This window comes from Rhea americana, unplaced genomic scaffold (genome assembly GCF_003343005.1).
Source record: "Rhea americana isolate MKP2758 unplaced genomic scaffold, rheAme1 scaffold_45, whole genome shotgun sequence".
Lineage (NCBI taxonomy): Eukaryota > Metazoa > Chordata > Aves > Rheiformes > Rheidae > Rhea > Rhea americana.
Genome location: NW_028186590.1, coordinates 815,833 through 832,959, shown reverse-complemented (window position 1 = coordinate 832,959; position 17,127 = coordinate 815,833). Strand labels below are relative to the sequence as shown.

The window sequence follows — 17,127 nt, the reverse complement described above, 5'->3', positions numbered from 1 at the left end:
GAGAATGAATAAAAGAAGGAAAGTCCAGAGAGGCAGAGAACACAGAGAAACAATGAGAAATTCCAGTGCTGTGAAGAGGAGAAAGAAAATGTATAGAATAAAAGCAGCATCAGAACTTGTCTATTTAAAATAAAATACACCAGCAGTAAAGGAAGAACTACATAAGGGGACTATTTAAGAAATTATCTTGAAAGTTACCAAGTAACTTTCAAGTAACACAATGATTGGAATGTTTGCATTTTTACAGTTTAGGGAGATTTTAAACATTTCTTGTTTAATAGAAAACCTAAGTTAAATCTCCACTGAGCTGTAACTGTAGTTAGTCCTGCAAAAGGACATGACATTTTGAAACTATTACTGGAAATGCATCTCTTAGTCATGTCCTCAAGGGACAGAAGTGAAGTAGACCTGGTCTTTTTTAAGTCCCCACTAGCTAAGGAAAATTCATTCCATTGTTGTTATGTTGCTTTTTGATAACGTGGAGTTTACACACTACAAGTAGCTGGATCTGACACACCACAAGCTATTTACGTTTGAGGTGTCTGCTCTACGATAGGGTTGTGACTCACATTTCTCACTACTAAGTTTCTTACTGAACAGAACCGTCTGAAGCAACCATTCTGATTAAGGCTAAATGCGAGTGGGATAAAAAACGAGATACTCACTTCTCCAGTTCAGCAAAGATGTGCTATGTGTAAAAGCATCACCAGAATAAAAAGCAGACTAGTTAATACTATGTCTGGTTTTGCAGCTTTTAGGATATGGTGGATATCTCTATACTCAAAAACTGAAAAGGCCCGAAGTACAGGATTGAGCATGGTCCCATGAAACATTCATTCTGTACAGTCTGGCTTGGCACAATTTTGACCAGAGCTGAAGAGTGACACTGCCTGGGCACGGCTGAGAGAACAACACGGGTGTTGCGCGGAGAACAGTACCCCGCTGGGGAATTTTTCTTGACCTAATTAATTGCCAACCAGCCCAAACTTCTGATCGTTGTTTCAGGTATTGAGAAAAGGATCACAATTAAACCAACACTTACATGAACACCTATTCTCCCCCTCGCCAGCCTCAGCTTTCCGCGTTTTGCCGCGGGGAACGCTCCGTCCGTCGGGGTTTCGCGCTGGAGGCGGCAGGTGGCGCAGGAGGTGGAAACGCCTAACGGCTTTCCAGCGCTTTGCGCAAACGCACCCGACGCTTAAGCGTTTCTTTCCCCGTCGCTCTCGGCTCACGGGGTTTCTGCCGTTCGCGGGCTCCCCCCTGGTCCCGCCGTGGGCTGCCTCCCTCGGAGCGTGTCTGAGCCACGCGGCTGCCCCGGCTGATCCCACCCGCGTCGGAGCAGGACCCGCGCGCCCCCCGCGCGGCGAAGCGCCGGCTGCCCGCGCCGCCTCCGGCCGGCTGGAACCGGCCGTGACCGGCACAGGGCGGCTGCCGACGCGCGCCCCCCGCTGCCGTGGCCGGTAGATGGTAACAAGTCACTCTCTGTTTAGCTTGCTTTTAGCTAAAATGTATTACCTAGTGAGGTTAAAGCATGAGAATTTTCCTTCTTCTAGGCACACCGGAGGGGTTAGTTTGTTGCTATAAAAATAACTTACAAATGCTTGCGCTCCKTGTGATAACCCTGCGTTCTGCAAACATTCGTTACGTTCCGTCACAACTGGGCCATGACCAAGAGAAACCAGCAACCACTGTGGGTTGACAACTGGCCGAAGGACTTCTGAGGTATAACACTGCTTCTTTTCAGTTGCTTCTTTTCTTTAATATATATATTAAATAGACTAGTGAGGCAGTATGGACTGCTCTATCACAGTAGTGTAACATCTTAAACGCTTATTCACAATGCTACCTCATGGCACTGGGTAAGTTCAAGATTAAGTAGATATTTTTTATTATTATTTTTCAGTGTTGCCTTTATACCTTTTTCTGATTTTGATTGCAGTATAAAGTGATGTAAAAACAAATATAATAGCATATAATCGAATTGGAGAAGGTTGTACCCTASAGCAATGTTAAGTCAGATAATTATGAGTTGTATTGATTACTCTCCTCCCTCCCCCTCTAAAATAGAGCTCAGATCTTCAGTCTCTACAGACAAAACACACAGATTTTTCAGAAGGTAGTTCAAGACTATGCATTATGAAGTATCATTCTTCTATCCATATTGCTGATAGCAATGAAGAGCTATCGCCTCACTCTGCACAACGCGCCATCCACTCAGTCTCCTCCAGTATGCAGAACTAGGTCTTGGCCTCCATGTCATAGGACAATTTTAGGATATTTGATTTGTATTCACCTAATTTTTCTTTTTAGATTCTTCCAGAGACTATACCATCCTGCAATCCACCTTTATATATATCAAAAATTTGTTCTTATTCCATTCTGAAGATCTTTTTTAAAAGACTTCGGTTATAACTGCATCATGCTTTATGCTTGTTGGTTTCTTTTACTTAGCCTCTTAATTTTTCTTTATTAGAAAGTTGATTTCATCAAACACATCTAACACAAAAACCCTGCAGATTGAGTGCATTCTCAATAAGTAAGTTAACATTTTTGGTCTATTAAGAACTGACTCTGCCTTCTCAGAATTTTGGTGCATACAGAATGACTCATTTGAGTGTGTTCTTTCTCACCTTATTTATTCAACAGATCTGGCAGTCATTGTGAGATTTGCATTTGTTATTTAATACTGTAAGTCAGAAACATATGCATTTATTCCTAATGCAGAAATTGTATTAGTTTATTTTATTCTTGAGGTGTATACTCGCAGAATATACCCTGTGAAAAACAGAGATCACATTTCTATTTAAAGAAATATAGATCATAGTTATAAAAAGCAGCTGGAGAATTCATTCTTCTGTCTATCCTACTGACCTAAATAATTGCTGACAGATATCTGTCTAACCTTTTCTCAAAAACATCTTGTGAGAGGAATCCTATATCACTGCACTCCACCCACATGTCCAATCACTCTTTTAGAATGTTTTCCCCAGTGTCTGTTGCTGCACTTGAAGCCTATATTAGGGCTTCAAGTGCAGAGCAGCAGTATATTCACTTTCTCTTTGCAGCATCTATTTACCTATTCAAAGACTGTTACGATACTGTCCCAACTTTTTTCAAGACTTAACAACCTCAGTTACTTTCCTCAGAGGCCATATTTTCTAGGCCTCTGACCTATTTTATTGCTTTTCTCTTGGTTCTGCATAATTGCTCTACATCTTTCTTGAAGCTTGATGCAGTACTTGAACCAATAGCTTACCTGCATTAAGCAGAATGGAGGGATTACTCCATAAATCCTACAGGTTATATTCCTGTTGGCAGATTCCAGTAGGATGTTTGCCTTGTTTGCAGTAGCATAATCACATTGACTCATGCGGAATTTGTCATCCACTCCAAATCTGAGATCTTTTCCTACAGAACTTCTTTCCAARTAGTTGTTTCTTGCCTTGTGTTGCATAGCTGATCAGTCCTGCCTACGTGTAAAACTTAACGTTCATCTTTGCTGAACTATGTCCTATTAATATATTATTATTTATCTACAAGAAGTATATACTAGTGATTTAGGTGTCTGTAGATGTTTACAGTGAAGCACTAATAAAAAACATATAAAAGATGCTAATATGATGACATAGTTTTTAATGTCATTGTTATACTGATATTAATATAGCTACAAGCATTCTTTTCTATAAAAAAGAAACTGAAAAATCAGTTAATATATCATGAAGGGAATGCCATTAAGGTCAGAAGACTCCCTTTTTTCCTTTTTTTTTTTTTTTTTTTTCATGGAAAATTGCTGAACTGACAGCCTTGGGCAGCAAAGCCTTTTTATTCATCAGCAGAAAATTTCAGCCTAAACAGTGGGACATAAACTTCTCCACTAATGTACTTCAGCCTTGACCCTGCAGAAACCACTCCTGGTAGTACCAAATAAATCCATTTTCCATATCCACTCAGTTCCTGGTCAGTTCGCCAAGACTGCCTGCAGTAATGATTTTGAATATGGACACCAATTCTGAAGAACCATGTTAAATGAACAATCCTATAAATTTTTAGGACTAGTCTACTAGTCTAGTTTGACTGTATTGATGGAGCTGAAATGTTACAGCTTAGTTTGTGGATATTAATCAAGCCAAAAGGCAAGGAAGCAGAGAGGCTCTTGGTTTGGTTTTGTGCTATAATGTTTCTCATGGTCAAGCCACTCTAAGCCATTTTTGTTCCCCTGCATCTGAGCAGTCACTCAGTCCTGCTCCATATCCCTTACAGTTCCCCACCCTCCCTTAGCCTGGTGTAACTGTTCATGGGATTGCATTGCAAAGTACGTCAGTGTTAAAATTATTGGAGTTAAAACCACTGGGTTGTGACATGTTCCACTGCTCTTGTTTGCACCATGGCTATGCAAGGGTTGCAGGGGCACAACTGGGGAGGGGGACTCTGGCACAAGGTGAGAATTCATGATAAAAAGGTGAGTTGTGATAACCTCTTAAAATGCCTTCCCCTTTACAGAAATTGTAATATACTGCTACTGCTTGACTCCCCAAACCAGTTGTTAAACCTCACAGCTGGGAGGAATGAGAATCAGAATCAAAGTTTTGCTTCAATGAATAGTTAATTGTGCAAAAAGAAACAGCAGTAAAATGAGAGAGACTGAGAAAAGACAACCCCCACAGAACCGAATAGTCTGGCTGTCTGGTGGCTGCAAATCTCTGTTTGAAATCAGGCCAATGAAGGATTTGCAAACTGAAATCTTTTACCACTGGAAATAACGGATGGGAACTGCTTTTCTCAGGAAAGCCCTGACCTGGCTTTCACATGTAATTCTAAGACCTGGGGCAAGATACATGCCATAGTCAGACCTTCAAGGGGCAGAGCTTAATCCCTCTTCCCTCCATGGTGCTTTCTATAGAGTGGCTTAATCAGGTCCTTATTCAAACCTTGTTGTTTTCTGTGAGTCCTGTTTTCAGGATCTGGCTTTACTGCAGAGTCTGACAGTACTGTGTAAAGACATCAAAAATCACTTTAAATGAGCTAGCTTGCTACTGCAGGGAGTCTATATTCTCAAGGTACATTAGCCTGCACAATATGCAGTACAGTGGACTGTTTTCAGTATCCAAGCTTGGTATTTCTACACTAGAAGTCTCTGTAGCACACAAAACGTAATGTAGACATACTTCTCCTGTGGATGCCTAGCTCTGTGAAGTATTGTATGGGGACACCGGGCATCTAATTCAGTGCTAATGATTTGATTCTGCTAACCAGTGGGATACCTAAAAATGTAAAATTGCTCCAAATTTCTTGCAGAGTTAAAGTCTTTTTATGAGACATAGAGGTACTTAACAATCTAAGTCTCACTGTATTTCAGTAAGATTTAGCATCCTAAAGCTGTGATACTCAAAGATGCATAGATACCGAATTTCTGTTGAACCCATTAAGACTAACACTCTCACAGAGCTATACCTTTGAGATCTGGGTTTTATAGATGACATTGTCAAAGGGCAAAGGCAGCTAAAATGGGACATAATCAGGATTTAGGAACAAAAATATAAAACACAGAGTCTTTAAATATCTACTTTGCTGCTGCCTACTCGCGTCTAAAGTCTGCAGAGCTCTAAGTTTCCAAAATTAAAGCTCTCATGGTACCTAAAGTTCTGTTTTGGGACTTATTAATGGGTGAAACAGTGATCTTGGACTAAGCCCTGTCAGGCTTCACAAACTAGATACTTCTCTACAATGTCTGCAGAAAGGTCTCAATCTTTTAGGCACAGACAAAGCAAACCTTTTGGGCTCTGTTCTTCTGGTGAAGTTAAATATGAAAGGAAGCATTTTAGTTGTTTGTGCAGACAGTTACAACACGGCATACAAAAGCTTACTTCTCTGTCCTTTTTAGAGGGACTTTGAACCCATATYGCTAATAAAAGGATCTTAACTACTAGCCAGAAAAAAGTTATGTCTTAACTGCTGAGGCTATTCCATTCGCATAAAATAGTAAGATTTGTGAGGCCAGAGAAAGTGCAAATGTGATCGTGACTCTCTTAAACAATGGTTTAAATAAAATATATTGTAAAATGTCAAAATATTTGTATTTAGTAGATAAGGGAACTGAGGCTCCCCTGTATCACAAACTAACCTATAACAAGCTAACCTGTAACCACAAGCGCACCCTACACAACAGTGAAACCATCCATGTTCAACTTTGTTTGCAAAACAGTTATATTTTTTTCAACAGTAATCTTCAATAAGTGTCAATACTCATTTTAAAAAATAAAGCTTACTCTGAGTATGATCATAATAGATTCTTTTAGTGGAAAAATACGGTATTTTTTTTAAAAAAAGGCAGCAATTTCAAGGAATCTAGACAGTACTGCAGGTAATAATTGAAAAATAATTTAAAAGTTATGAAAAAGATCTACATCTTGTGGCCATTTTAGGTGTGCCTTCTCCATTGTTATGCTCACACAGTTGCTACTGGAGATAACAGCACARACTGTGTTCTTTAATGGTGAATGGTGAACTAAAGGAATGGGTGACAGGGCACCTTTCTCATTCTCCATAGCTGATTCATGGCTGGCTGAGGTCAATATCAAGAAAATTCTGTTTTACTAAAATCCTCAAACATGTGCATACCTGCTGTGAAAGAGGCTAGGATTGAAACATGCCTGAATTAAGTACATTGTTTAAGTGCATTTCTGAATAGGTCGCATTACCATCTGAAAATATTTGATAATCAGGTCAACATAAACAACATTTAAACAGCCACTCTCATAGAATGTCTAATGTTTCAATTGACAAGGATAATTATTTTCTCTTACATAATAATCTTTCAAGGGCATAGCTGAAATGTATTATTTGTGGAGGTTTATAGTTGTTTGCACTGCAGAGTCTGTTGTGTGGATAAATACAATACAAATCTTCTATTTCTAGTCCTGTCAATCTCATACTTTGCTTTGATGCTAAACACACTTGAAAAAACTCATGCATTCGAGTATTTAGAAGGTCACTTGTTTCTTTGTTGACATTAGTTGCTATGGTATAAACCAAAAATAAAGATAAAAAGCCCCACATTTATAAGCAAATCTCTGAATATGTCATTTTGAAGAGTTAACAATAGCTTGCTTGGCTCAGTACTTCTGATTATAATATGCTGTTGCTGCAAATACTATAGCAAATAAACTGTTAAGCAGTTACATGTTGTAAAGTGAAATTCCACTTTAATAAAGTAGGCAGTTGTTTCCATTTTTTTTWAAAAAAATATAGAGCTCTACTGAAAACACTGCTACAGACTTCATCTTTTTTACTTAGCTTCATTAAAAAAAAAAAAAAATCAAGTTAATTAGTGTGCCTGAAGGTTCCCAGAAAACAAGGAGGAATAGAGATAAACAACAAATCAAGGAAAGTGATAGAGACATAAAAGCATCTAGACTGCTTAAACTCAGGGATTTGAACTCTTCTTCAGTTTCAAGACTTTTTTTAATGATTGAAGTAATTCACTGAGACAAACATCTCGGGGATGGAAAAATGTGATCAGCAAACTGAGCATGTCAAAACTTTAATATAGATAGAATAAAATGTATTATTTTTTCATCTTGAAACAAGAGTAAGACTCACTGGACTAAATGTGGAATATCTATATAATGCAGATATTGTAAATGAGTTAGATGACAAGTCTCATTTTATAATCAATGGAGAGAAATAGGCACTTTTGAGGGCCTGATTCATCTTGTGATTCATTTTTGTGTTGAGAAAAATCAAACTACACATCATCAAAAAACCTGCTGGAGGGCTTAACTGTAAATCTAAATTCTAGCACATAGACAACTGACATATGTTACATAGTATGTTTACATAGATGTATATGTCACTGTTTCACTTAAAGCCTATTAGACTGTAATAACATTTACTGTATTACACAGCTTCTTGTACTCTGTTACTGTAATTCTGTTAAAACAGTATGTGTTAAAATCATTAACAAGGAAGGAACAAATTTTCTAACCTGTAAGTGGATAAGAAGGGAAACACCAGCTCCTTCATTTGGGTACATTTTTTTTCTTTTGGAATTCTCCTGTGAATCAGGTTACAAGTGACTATAAACCACATGCTTTTCAAATAAACTATTTATTAGGAAAAAAAGATCAAGGCTGTAGCTTATTCTTACATAAGTCAAATTGAATCTGCTGCGGTTTAATTACCATTTTGTCCAAAATTAATTTTATATGCTTTCCAATTATATAGTGCTTTAAGGCACTTTGAGGAAATCACTGTATGAAACTATACTGTATTTTACCGTTTAAAAAATCCCTAGGAGTTTTCTCAAACTTTGCCACAACATAAGTTTTAATTTAAGAATGATAATGCTATCATTTTATTCTATATATTAAGATAAAAAAATGAATAGAAGATTGTAATAATTTTTCAGAGAAATTTCCTATTGTTCTCTTATTTACATCCCAAGCTTTTTTGATCCACCCAAATCAGGTCATAAAAGTTCCTCACAGAGTTCCTCGGATATCCACCCTCAATGACCTTTTTAGCTGCCACAATATACTGAGTGCGCACAGCCCTTAGCAGTGTCAAAGTTAGAAGAAAAGCATTTTGTGGGGAAAGTAATCTGCAGGACTGGGCTGTAGCTAGAAAGTCACTTATCCTTTAGCGACGTAAAAACAGTCATAAGATGGTATACATACATGATTTGCAGCCCTTTACCACTTTTTTTGCAACAGGAGGCCTCCCACTTCGAATTTGCCTGACTTCTGAAATACTGTCATCTTTTCCATTGCTAAATAGCCCTAGAAATATTGCCAGTATTCATAATAATGATGTGGCACTATAAACTTGAGTAGCATTTGCTGTTGAAAAAGCCAATCTGTACATTAAAAAAACAAGATTTCAAGGCTAAACTGAAAAATACATAGTACATCTGTATAGTTAAAAGTTCCTAATGACTGAAGATTCAAATGTACATTTCCAGTCATAAACTAAGATCTCTCCAATGATAAAACATGCAGTAGAGAAAAATTGCCCCTCGGTCACTGCTGCTGTAGTATTCAGAGGASAACAAACACAAAGCAAACCAATTACAGGCTAGCCGAACTGCAACACTGCTGGAGTTAGAGGAGCTGCTCATTCATGAATAGRAAAGTATCTTCATGCAAATTGGAAACCTACCACAAAATATTAGTGACAGTCTAGTGAGTATGTTCTAGATTCTATGAAGCAACATGCAAATATATGGAAATATGTATTCCTTCATCATTACGTTTCATTAATGCACCRCAAATTTAATCCTGATGAGTTTGCTCATTCTTTCCCACACAGAACTGAATAGTGCATGTAAAACACTTTACCACACTTGTCACTTGATATTCTAGTCACACTGGGGACATGGCTCCCCATGCCTGGCATTTCAGCCTGTTGAGCCTAAAGAAGTAACTGTTGTTATTCTACATTCAAAGCCAATGTTTTCCACTTGAGACACAGTTCCAACAAAATTAATGTCAGATGAGGAAAGCATTAATTCATTTTCCAAACAAATTGGTTATCTAGTTTTTGACAGCTTGTATTGTTCCTGTGTACAATGCTGCAGGCAACAGAACTCTTAAAAAGTGTGTGTTGGGGGATGCGGGGGGGCTTTTTTGTTGTTGTAATGAGTACAGACAGCACTATGGGCAGAGGAGGGTACTTTAAAAAGATGTCACAGTTGATTTTTTGGCATTGGTCCTAGAACAAGCACATTTTATCTAAATTTCAAATTTTATTAAAAGAAAATCCATACCACTCAGTTCTAAGGAAGGCGTAAATACATTTATTTAGCTCCAGTGAAGTGGAATTCCTGATAGCTATTGTGTGATTCTTTTGGCAACAGTAAGATGAATTAATATTTTTCTCTCTTTAGACATTACCTTAAACTAAATTAAAATGTGAGAAATGGTACATACAGAGAATCTGAAAATTAATACTGATTTCCTCAATTTGCATAATTGACTTTAAATGTATACCTTTCTTTCTATATAATTCAAATATCAATTTGCATCTTTTTACTAAATATCATTACATACTATTTCCAACTTTTCTTACAATCATTGCTTCAAGAAAGAAAAGATAATTTAATTATGAAATTTAATTATGAAAACAAATTGTTGGATTATTTTATGTCACATCAATATATGACTGTTGTTCATAGTGCACAAATAAGACATGCATATTTTAAAAAATGACAATTGAGATGTCTYCAATGTTGATTTACTCCTCCAGTGTTATTTCAAATGTTTCTTTCAGAAGTATCAAAATTACAACTGGTGAATCCAGTATAAAAATACCAATGTTTAAGTTAGGAGTGAAGTACCTCCCTGAGCTGGACTGCATAATGCTGTAAGAAACGTAAAATTATAGTGCTACCACTGAAAGGTATAGTTATTAAGACAGAGAATTTACTGGACAAGATACTGACTAAAAAAAAAAGAAAATAAAAAGGCCTACAGTTCTTATAACACATTATTTTCTTACGTTTCAGTCAAGTCTAGAAAAAAACAGAAAAACACAAGACCTCACTTAAGATCCCTATCTGAAGAAAAGTTGTGTATGTAATCTAGACATAAATACTATACAAAATTGCTTTTATCTGAGTTTTCTCATTACATCTGATGAGAAAAGTGACTTCTGTGCTAGAATATGATGTAAAAGAAATGTATGCATACCTTTATGAATAGATTAATGTTCAGTAGTATACTGGTAGACCAGCATTTTGTATCACTGTGTGAAATGTGTGTGTGTGTGACGTGAAATGAAGCCATGGCATAAGAAAACAAAAGCCCTTTATTAAAATAACATTTGTACTTTTCACGGAAATGGGAGTATTATTCATAGTATCTTGGCCAAATACTAATATGAGAGTATCTGTAAATCTGAATTTATTCTGTAACTTGAAAAATGCAGTTTTTATTTTTGCAAAAGAATTATTCAACTGCTGGAGATTGGTACAGGAGAATTTATCCTTATACTTCATCATTGGCTAACTAATCAGATCTCTAAATATCCATGTGAATTTTATTATTACCCCCAATCTTTAGATAAGGAAACTGAAATGATGGGTTAAGTGACTCACCAAAAGCTGTAGAATATGTTAATAGCAATGCAGCACTAATATAATTCAAAAGTTGAGCTTCCAGTCTCTCAGATGATACCAAAGTTGGTAGTTCATTAAAAGGATATTTCTGGAATCATGTCAGAAGAAAAGTTCAATCTGAACTGTGTGTGAGTAAGAGCTARCAGTTTAACAATTTGCCTGATCAAGAAAATAACCTTTCTTATTCCTAAAGATAGAGGAAACCAGCTCCTCATACAGAACTGATTGCTGACTTAGCTAGTTCATAGGCAATAATGCATATGTTGCAGATAAAATCAGACTTCACTCTCTTACTTAATTCCATGTGGATCTGAGTAAGGTAGTAAGGTTTCATGGACAATATTTTTCCTGTGAGCTGTGTGACAGGTTTATTAGGTGTGCAGTACAGTTGGTCTTTTTTCTTAGCCTAATGTCTGTAAGATTTTGTTATAAATCAGTCACAGGTTCCCAGTTTTGAAGTAACTGACCACAAGGGCATATTGCAAGCTTCAAACTTGGACCCTTGCAGCATCTTTGCCCTAATTTCTATTCAAAGAACAGTTGCGGTMTAACATACAAGACTACTGATTGCAGACACGTTATATGTGCAACTCCCGTGTTATGTGTTTAATATGTGTCCTCACATCCAGACTGATTTCATCAGCCATGCTCCCATCTCAGTGATGGTACAAGACAGTTATGCACCCATCCTCATGCTCTCCCAGGCTCTCCTGGAACRGAGGAAAGGAAACCAAACTTGAAAGAAAATGGCAGGCACTCCCTGCTGGGAACACTCAGGAACACAGGAGTCCAGATGCCATGAAACACTTCTTCCCTAAAATATGGTCATAGCCACATAGGCCATCAGGGAGAAAGAGGAATAAATACATTATTTAAAAGCGTTTAAATAACTGTAGTCCAGAAAGAGCTGAAATTTTTTACTTTCCAAATGTTCTGAAACTAACAACATTTAGTAATGCAGGTCTCACACCAAATTGAAAAAAAAACAAAAAACAAAAAACTATTCAGATCTTAAAAAAATATTTTTTTTAAGATGTCAATCTTCCAAGGCAGACTTATGTCTTCTAAAACTGAAATATAGGTCTATATAAGCTCAGTTCATGGGTTAAATGCACCTTTCCCAATCTGGATAGGTCACAGAGCCTCTTCCCTAGCAACATTGCCAGCTTTTTTGATTTTGTCATGATTATGACAGTACTTAAGAGTTTAAGCTACAGCTCCTGGAGACTTGTGTGCATGTAAGAATCTTAGCTATCGTTAAAAGGATTAAACTTCTAGCTGTCACTGAGAGGAAAGCTTGAAAATGAGACTCATACTCTAAATTTCAGAACCCAGAGGCAGAATACCAGCTGTATTATTTTAAAAGGTAACAAAAGAGATGAACAGTGTTCAAGCCAATTCCATGATATTTGATACCCAGCACATAAATTTGAAAGCCCCAGGGTAACATTAGTCCTGAACTATGGTCTCACAATGGACTTTCAGTCTAGCAAGCAAGACCATTCCTTTTCATTGCTCCAGAAGAACTTCAAAGTTACACCTTCCCATATTTATCTTGAAGAACACAAGAAAGGAGAAAATGGAGCCTCTAAAATATACTGTTCAGCTGATTTCTCTGTTTCTGAATAACTCATGTAAATCAAGTCCTCAGTTCTCCTATTCCCAGTGATGGACATGTCTCATACAGCTGTCTGTTTTTTTTCAAGTCAGGGTACTCTGATTTTAGATCATAAAGGCTTTGAACAAATAGCTAAAAGGTTTTATAGTCTGACATGAGCAGATCACAAGTGGCATCACTGCTTATTATACCTGTGTCAGTACACTTATCAAGGCCATTGATAAGACTATATGAATAAAATTATACAGAAAAGATGGTCACAGTTATTTACTGCAGTGCAACTATGTGTATACATTATTAATAAGGCTGATATGCAGATGAATCAGTCAGTATAAATCATATAAGAATTCTCCACCAAAAACTCGATGCAAATCAACATCTGGCACAGTCATTTGAAAAGAGGCAGCCACATCAGGCTGAAAATGAACCACCAAAGGAAAAGTAAGAAAGGAACATAGAATTCCAAYCTGTCTTCTAAAGAATTTAGCCCCGAGAAACAAAAAAATTACAATGTTAAGGCTTTAATGACTCAAACTGAAAGACTTATTTTTAAAAAAGAAAAAAGAAAAGAAAAAAAAAAGAGAGTGAGTATTACATTGTGGCCTGCTGGAAATCTTGCAGAAACTTGTGAAGATGAAAAATTCAGATGTACTTCTCAGGATAGGTTCATTATGCTGGCTAGACTCTTGAACCCCAAGTTAAAAACCTTTACAGCTGATGCAAGATACTTGGAAGAAAAAAAAGCAATTGCAAGACATGCCGGCTGGAAGGAGTTAGTTTATYTAAGGCCTTCAGTGATTTCCAGTCTGTCTTTCCTTTTCTCAAGAACCAGATTATCTGTTAGATCCATATCCTAAAATAGCCAAGCTTTTTGCAAGAGGGTTCTATTTCACCTCAACTTTGACTTAAACAGCTCTCACAAATGTTTTGTCACCTCCTGAGCTTGATTATGGTTCTGAGCTGACATTAGCTTTCATCAATAATGTTAGACAGAAATCCATGGTATTTTCCTCTCTGATTCCCTACAGATTTCAATGATGCCCTTTCCCTTTACTGGGAAAACAAAGCAGAAACCTGGGCTGTGATGCTCCAAATCGACTCCTATTAACAGAGCASTAAATGTTTGGGAATGCTCTTGCCACTCAGCTGTACTGCATTATAACACAAGATGTAACTGGTAAAAGTAGATGGAAGTAACTTATTTAAGATTAACTTTATCTTGACTACTTTGAAAAGAAAATTGAATTTTGAAGATTTTTTTTTCTAAGTTAAGGTATTTGTGATGAGCCCTCTGAATATGAAATATTTACTTTACATTTCAAAATCAGCACAAGAAAAGGAAACATATTGAGATAATTTTCTTAATAAGCATCTACTGCATTATTCATGATCACCTTTATTCTAAATATCTGTTTTCAGTGGTAATTTCAGGGACGTTTCTCTATACGTCCTCAGAGACTCATCAATCTTGATTTCAATTAATACAATCAATGAATACAATGGCTATAGTTTTAGCCCATATACAGAAGTAACTTTCATATGCTAAACAGAAGTCAATGTTGAAGTTCTTGGTGCTAATATTCCAGAGATGCTCCTATGTTATAGAGTGCTAACCTTTAGTGCTAGAGGCTTACAGTTATGATCAAGAAAATACACATTTTCTTCCTAATAATACAACCTTGCTGCTACCATCTGACCAAATTCTCTAAACATCTTATGTATATGAATGATTAGGGCTCTTAGATTTTCTGCAGATATCATTATAAGATTTCAAAAATGGGGAGTGAAACACACAATAAATTCAATTAAGAAACTTTCACTCACATGAAAAGTTTCATTTAAATCATTTCAAGATTTTCTAGAACTATGTCTTAAATACCAAACACAAAGAGATTATGTGATTAAACAAAGGATATAAATCAAATTTGTGACTGAATGAACTGTAAGTCTTGGTATATAGCTGTAACAGACCGACTATTGATTCTACAGGCAGTATTTAAGTACCAATTCAGCATCATTAATTTATTTTCCTCCACTAGCTCTTCTAGAAGAATTTTATCAGCACAACAGAAATGAACAGACTTGATGAAAAATAGATGATAAATGGCACTTCAAAACAGATGGAGGCAATTTCCTGTTCAGGTAAATCCAGACTCAAATACTTCAGCTCTGCCTGTTATTTCAAAAGAAGACCTAAAGTTTATTAGCTCTAGTAATCATTTAATAATTGAAAACTATCAGTTAAAATTCAAATCATTTGTGCAGAGAATGTATTGAGTGTTTTTTTTGAACAAATTTATCTGCTTCTGTAGGACTGATTTTTTCTTCTCCTACAAGGAGTACACACTATACTTAAACTAAATAAAAACATTTTCTATTCTATAATGCTATTAATATAATATTTTATGTTCCACAAATAAAATGTAGGTCATTACCATAATTTACAATAACTATACAGATTTCTTTTAATGCTTGGTGATATGTAAGGGAAGAAGACAAAAACTTTATAAAATACAGAGAATGATGACAACAGAAGTAAATTGAGGACACCTTACATGCTTCTGTTGCCTTTAGATGATACTTTTTTCCWGTATATAACCTTTTTGTAGGATCAGTCCCCCTATTTTAGTGATTATAAACCATTACAACTCAGGAATTTACAAACTTTTTTCTCTAGTAAACTTTTTACCTTACCTACCTGAAGTGTACGCGATATTCGTCTGACTAACTGCACAGCTATCTGTGGCCATAACCTCTTCTTTAGCTTTGGTAATGGCTAGTTTTTGTTCAGTATGCCCTCTCTCTATGATTATTTTTCTTTCTTYCCCCCCCCYYTTTTTTTTTGAGACAGAGGTCAAATAAAGCATCACTTAAATTACTTCAGTACTGATTCAGATGTTCTTAAGATAAGAACCTGTTTATTCAGTTAATATTTTTAACTACTGCGTTATGCTGTCTTTTTTACACCTAGTTTGAAAAAATGGTTCGGTTACTTTTATAACAAGATTTTAAATTAAATATATTGTTGTATAGATAAAGAGAATAAAAATACAATAAGCATGCTATTATACTTTTGCATTGATTCTAACTACTGTGTACTTGTTTGGAACATACAATATGCATTATATTAAGCAGTATATGTAATTATAAGCTTTTTTGTTAAATAAGGTCTTAATCTTGAAACATTTTTTTTAATCAGCTTGAACTGCTGCTCAAGGCAAATTAATAAACCTTGATCTTCCAAGCACACATCTGCTTAAAACCAAAAATGTGAGCAACTTCACTGAATTTAAGTGTAAAGTATGAAAAAATATGGTTTCACATTTTACTGTTTTCCAACTTGAGATTCTGCTGCAGTAGAAGACAGATTTCCCTTCTGTCATTTCAAGCATGCATTTTATTTTAACAATACGGTGAGATTACTTCTGTGAATCTAATTACTTTTAAGCATTTGAAACATTACTTTAATAAAACAAAGTTAATTATGGGACATTTTTAACTCATTGTCTGGGCTCCAAGGCATTTACATTTGCTGTGCCCTGGATCCATGAAGAAATAATTTCTGATATGAAAAATTAATTTCAGAAAAAGAGAAAAAAAATCAATCTAAGCTGCAAAGGTTTACCTTCTTAATCCTTAATTTGACATGTCATCACAAACAGATTAGCGACTTCTCAGAGCACTATGGCTTTCTGTTGTTTATACCCTAATGAGAATCAGAAATTTGTAATGAAGGCTGGCCTGACATCCTTTTCCAGAGTTTAGTCTTTCCCGTCGTTTCTGGAACAAGATCTCTGATCTTGCATTTCCAGGTTTGAACTTTTCAAATTACTTTGTTACAGATCTTTGGAACAGTAGCTGACAGTCTACATTACCCTTTGTTCCACTTCAAAGGAAGGACTTATAAACGATTAGAAATAAGCAAAAAAAAAACAAAACTACAAACCTGAATACTTCGGAAGTTGTAGAGTAGAAAGTCCAGATATCACCTGTTTAGATCTAGGCCAAATCCAAAAGCCTAATGGAGATGAAAGTGGAATCCTGGCTAAGTTGTACCTTAGACAAGAGGACATACATGAGAACAGCTGTATCGGAAACTTGTTTGGGTTATGCAAAAACACTGCTAGAATGACCTGGGAGTTTCAGAATTCCCCAAAGGATTCCTGGGAAGGCACAGCCATTAGCTTGTGGCTGATGTAAATTATAGCAACCTACAGGAAATACTTGTTCATTAGCAGTAATCCAGAAAATAGAGGTTCTCTGGAACTGGAACTAACCCCCACTGCAGTCATGGTTGTGCTAAGCGTGCTAAGCTGAGTGCCAAGGGCTTGAACTAGTGACAGGACTCAAAGTTTCCCTATATTAGGAAAACTTCAGAACAACAAGTCATGATGCT

General features: G+C 36.2%; 1 protein-coding gene across 1 annotated transcript in view; it reads right to left on the bottom strand.

Annotated features, from left to right (window-relative positions):
• ADGRB3 (adhesion G protein-coupled receptor B3) overlaps nucleotides 1-17,127 on the bottom strand; it is a 465,451-nt gene that overhangs the window by 315,437 nt on the left and 132,887 nt on the right. The window lies entirely within an intron of this gene.